Source organism: Dromiciops gliroides, chromosome 4 (genome assembly GCF_019393635.1).
Source record: "Dromiciops gliroides isolate mDroGli1 chromosome 4, mDroGli1.pri, whole genome shotgun sequence".
Classification (NCBI taxonomy): domain Eukaryota; kingdom Metazoa; phylum Chordata; class Mammalia; order Microbiotheria; family Microbiotheriidae; genus Dromiciops; species Dromiciops gliroides.
In genome coordinates, this window is record NC_057864.1 from 170,026,165 (window position 1) to 170,032,164 (window position 6,000).

Here is a 6,000-nt window from a genome sequence, read left to right on the forward strand (position 1 = left end):
TGGCAAAGATACTGGAGTGGTTTGCCACTTTCCTCAATAGCTCATTTTACAGATGAGGATACTGAGGCCAACAGTGTTAAGCGACTTGCCCAGGGTCACACAGCTAGTCAGTATCTGAGACCAGAGTTGAACTTAGGTCTTTCTGACTTCTGGCAGAGCGCTCTTTCCACTATGCCCCCTAGCTGCCCTATAACTAAAGTTATGCTATCAGTTAAATCTTTGATGACTCAGTAAGCATTTCTGGATCTTGAAGTCATCATTATAAACATTCATCATTATTTCACCATAGGTATGTGAAGTGCCAGTTAATAGGATGACAGATAAGTCTATTGCATTGCATTTTAGATTTATGTCGTATTTCAATGCATTCTCAATGCATATTTATTCCTTCTTGTATCAGTGTTCCTTTGCATCTTTTCTTTCATTTATCCTTGCTTTTCTGAGGGCTCTACAGGGAGACTCCCTCCTCTCCTTGCAGAGGTGGGTACTATGATGCAAAATGTTGCATCCATGTCTGGGATGTTCCCTATCCAATTCTGTTTTGTTTCCATGTTACAAAAGGGGGGGGGGTTGAGGGGAAGGGAATTGTAGAGGGTGAAAGTCAATAAAACTTTAATAAATCAATAAAGCTATTTAAATGACATCTTTAAAATGTATTTTTAAAATAGTTATGCAGAGATGTTCTTTTTCCCATTTCAGAATTTTTTTTAAATGGTATTTGTTGAATGGAAGTGAATCTTGCCCAAGTCAATAGCAGTTGAACGAGATTCTAGATCTCCAGTTTTCCTTTGATCAACTTCGATTAAAACAGCCCCAGCAATTGAGAGTCAGCATTTCATTTAATTTTCAATAACATCCTCAATTTATGAAACCTTTGACATTTTCAGCATGTTTTATCATCTATTCTCTCATCATCCATTTATTCTTGCTACTGTCCTGTGAGTAGGTAAGACTGGTCAGTCTCCCATTTTACAGGTGAAGAAACTGAGGCATCAAAGCTTTCAATGGCTCTACCTAAGCATCAGTTCAGAAGGCTGGATTTAGACCCATAGCCTTTAAGAGCTGGAAGGGGCTTTACGAATCAATTAGTCCATTCCCCCCATCTGACAGATTAGCAAAAGGAAGCTGAGAGGTGGTGTTAGCAAAAGTCATAGAGTTCACCTAAAGACTAGAACATGAATCTCCTGGCTTCTGAGCTGGTCCTTACTTAGTACATTTTTTCTCCATGCAAAACCTCCTTCTACTTTTAGAATATCTCAGAAAACCTGAGGAAGCAAATTTTGGATGATTTGTGTATAGTGCTTTCAGGCTCATGGGTAATTTTGTTTTGTTTTCTTTGTGAGGATATTTAATGAAAGGAAATGTGGACCAAGCAGCAGAATGGGAGGGAGTAGTCCTGCCTTCTATTCTAGGCCTTGCCAATGACTGCTTGACCTTGAGGGAATTCGCCATGTAAAACCTCAGTCTCCCCATCTGTAAACAAGTTTTTAAAAAGTTGCTGCATGGAGCTATGATTCAAATGAGACCATTTGCAAAGTACTTTAAAGTGTTCCCACCAAATGAGGTATATATTAGCTATAACATGGGACTCATGTATTATTAATATCATCACACAGCAACACATTTCATATACAATTACCTGAAATGCTCCTTTGGAATATCCCTGGGCTTGTCCCCATTGCACACTTACAAAAGGTCACTGTCAAAATAAAAATATATATAGGACTTAAATGTCTTCATTCAGTTGCTAACAGCCATGTGCATGGTTTAAATTGGAAAAGAAAGATTCATTTCAACTTCTTTGCCACTTAACATGCTTTGTGTAGTCTGGTATCCCGTTTCACCTCCAAGCTACTCTAAGAGTCTGTTTCACGTAGCCGTGTCCTATAGTAACACAAGACTTGCATTTAGGTGACTGACTCTACCCAAGAATTTTCCCTCCAGTCTAAAAATTAAAAAAAAAAAAAAGATGTTTTTCCTGGGGGGGAGAAGGAGATGGAAGGGTGGAATTAATCAAGTCATTTTTATTCATGAAAAGTTTTGGCAGACCTAAATTCTAGGTCTGAGTTTCTGTGGCTAACTGTGTCTCCTTAAGCAAACTTTAGTTGCTTTTTACACGAGAGAGATTTCTGAACATGTTTACAAAATTGGGACTTTTCCCAGAAGCAGTGAACAAGCTCCTGGCTTCAAGACTTCCAACTGTACATGTGAAGTCGTAACCCATGAAACCCAGAATGGTATCTTCCTAGCAAAGCCATAACTGAACTTATGAAATGCTGAAGGAGAAAAGTTTCAAGGGACTTTTTAGAGAGAAAAATGGAAATGGGGGGTTAACGGATTAAATCATATGTTAAAATGATCTGCTATATTACACATTTAATATTGTTTTTCACTTTTTCTTTGGTACACAGCAAGTGCTCAATAATGCTTATTGGATCTGTTTGGATTCTATGCAGTAAGTTTTTGGTGTTTGGGGTTTTTCTTTAAATCCTTTACTTATTTAAAGTCACTCTACTGGCTTAGGGTTGTAAAACCATATTATATGTAACTTGGTTAGCTCCTAAATGATCATATTTAGACTATTTTGAAATGTAGAGGCTCCCAGAGTTAGGCGGCAAGAGGAATAGAAAAATTGGAGAGATTTTATTTTTCTGATTTAGAAGGAAAAAAAAATAAGCCCTTTAAAATAGAATCCTGTCTCAACAACAACAAAAAAAGGTTTTCTATGTGTTTTTCCCCTGAAACATGACTAAAGATGTATAGCTGTAATGTTTACATCCAGTGTTGCTTCATAAGCTATATAGCTATATGTAGTCCCTTGGCCCCCTCATCTCCCTGCCCAAGTTTATAGAACTGCACCATGGGAAATGCCCCAAGATGAAATGAATAAAAATGGCCAACCCCCTCAGTCAGTACACAGCCTCTAACTGGGTACAGAGCATTGTACTAGGTTCTGTGAGGAGATACAGAAGCAGTCTTTCTTCTCTAGGAGCATGAGGGGGGTTGTAGCCAGAGGGGCTTGGAGAACTGGGGCTGAAATGGCAGCAAGAAGAGCTCCGTGCTCCTTCCCAGACTGCTCTGTTTGCCTTTGCATCACCTGCACTCATTTTATTAGCATGATGCAGCTGCTTTCCAGGCTCTTGACAGTGTCTGGATCTATTTATGGGGTGTAGAGGTGAGCACTTGGGCTCACCATAGTTTAGGGAAGACACTGATAAGCCAAACACAAGAGCACAACCAGGAGAGTAGAGGCCATTGAGATCACGCATATAATAATGGCTCGAAGAAACGGGATATTTAGTTTAGATGGGGCAGCTAAGTGGTGCAGTGGATAGAGCATTGGCCCTGAAGTTTGGAGGACCTGAGTTCAAATCTCACCTCAGACACTAACTGTGTGACCCTAGGCAAGTCACTTAACCCTCATTACCTTAATGTCCTGATCTATATCTTGGGGCAGCTAGGTGGAGCAGCGGATAGAGCACTGATCCTGGAGTCAAGAAGACCTGAGTTCAAATCTGACCTCAGACACTTGACTCTTATTAGCTGTGTGACCCTGGGCAAGTCACTTAGCCCTGATTGCCTTAAACATCTGGGACTATCTCCAGTCATTCTGATGTACATCTTGCCACCGGATCCAGATGGCTCTGGAGGAGAAAGTAAGGCTGGTGACTTGCACAGCCCTCCCTCACTTAAATCCAGTTCACTTCAAGTCATGACATCACCTCCCAATGTCATGTCCTCTTCAAGAACAATGATATATTATTTATTGATTTAAATTTTGAAGAGTGTTTTATATAACTGATTGCTTACAGCCACAGGGAGAGGGGAAGGCAAAGAATTTGGAACTCAAGACTTTTTTTTTTGGTGGGGCAATGGGGGTTAAGTGACCTACCCAAGGTCACACAGCTAGTAAGTGTCAAGTGTCTGAGGCCAGATTTGAACTCAGGAACTCCTGAATCCAGGGCCGGTGCTTTATCCACTGCACCACCTAGCCACCCAACTCAAGACTTTAAATAAAACTATTTTAAAAAGAAGTGTTTTATATACATTAGCTCATTTGCCCCTTAACAACCCTGTAAGGGAGGTGCTATGGTTATTATAATTTTACAGATGAGGAAACCAAGGCTTTGAGATGTTCAGTGATTTACTCAGGGTTACACGTAGGAAGGACATGAGGCAGAATTCAAACTCTGGTCTCCCTGACTCCCAGATCCAGCACAACCTGGACCTCACCTAGTGGCCTGTATCTGAAGGGCCGTCCTTTGTGAAAGGAATTACACTTGCGCAAGGGGTAGAATTAAGAACAATGGATGGATTCAGAGAGATTGCTTTTTGAAATTCTCTGTTGTTCCTTTGATTTTTCTCACATTGGTGGAGCATACCTCCTTGCTCTTCAATCCATCCTCTGCCATTTGCCAAGGTAGAGTCTGTGATCACAGACTTAGAACTGGAAGTGACCTTAGAAACCATAGTACAACCTCTAATATAGCATTACATTAGAGATAAGGAAACTGAGGCCCAGAGAAGGTAAGGGATTTTTTCCAAGGTCACAGAGGTAATAAGTGGCAGGGGTAGGGTTTGATCCTTTGATCATATTGCTCTTTCTACTAGACAAGCAGTTCTCAAACTTTTTGGCCTCAGAATCTCTTTGTACTCTTAAAAATTATCGTGGGCCTTCCCCACAAAAGCTTTTGTTTATATATTTACCATATTAGTAATTAATAATAGGATGTCAGAAAGGGGAATGAGAGCACTGCCTGCATCCCATTGAGGGTTATGATAAGAGCATCTTCATATTCTTAGAAAACAGTTTTGAGGGGGCAGCTAGGTAGTGCAGTGGATAAAGCACCAGCCCTAGATTCAGGAGGACCTGAGTTCAAATCTGGCCTCAGATACTTGACACTTACTAGCTGTGTGACCCTGGGCAAGTCACTTAACTCTCATTGCCCCACCAAAAAAAAATTAGTTTTGACCTTGTGGACCCCCTGAAAAGGGTCTCCAGGAACCTCTATGTGGTGCCTGGAGCACACTTTGATCTACACTAGATTATGATACCTTTATCTCACCAAGTCCCTACCCACTACATTTCTTAATCATTACTTGAAAATAATAATTGTGGGCAGCACTCTGGCTTTCTGATTAGGGAGTATTATCCACACTTCTGCCATACTAGTCTGAGAGGGAAAACAGCACGTTGCTTGAAAGACACAATTGGAGTTAATACAACCAAGGTAACCATCATATTCTTCCCATGTTGTTCCTTTCCACCTGGAATCCATTTGTCCTTCTCGTCCCCTAGGCTTTATCTTCCATTTTCTCCTTCCTAATCAGTTACCAGTTTCATGTTGATGAAAGACTCCTGGGCCCCACAAGAGAATGGTTAGTACTTTCAATTCCACCTGGAAATTGTTGACATGGTGCCACAGGCCCTCTTTCTTTGTACTCTCCACATGTGCTCTGGGAGCTCACCCCACTGTGACCTGGTCACAAGCTTTTCTGGAAATGTCACAACTGGAATGCAGGGAGGGCTCTCATTTCCCTCCCTCACATCCAGTCAGTGCCACATCTGGGGGATCCAAACCTTTCCACATTTATCTCTGTGACAGACCCTTAGCCAGCCTAACCAGCAATATACCTAATATGTAGTTTAGACCAAAACAAAAATATTGCAGCATGCAGCTGGTGTCTTTTCTTTTATTCTCTGACACAACACCACCTGTAGCTCAGGAAAGTAGCAAACAGAGACACCCTAACTGGAACTTGTGGAATTTCTGGGAAAAGACTGGTGAATTCAGGAAGTCAAATTTAAGGGAGTGGAGGAATGGAGGAGAATTGGCCCCTTTTACAAAGGACTTTTTTGGTTGTGTTAGGCAACGGGAATCACCGCCCTCTTCTGGACAATTCTAGGGGTTACCTGCTCCCATGTATATTGGCTCCCTCCACTGGCCGAGTAAGGGAAGCTCATGTCTCCCCCACAGAAACTCAGAATTCTGAGTTCAA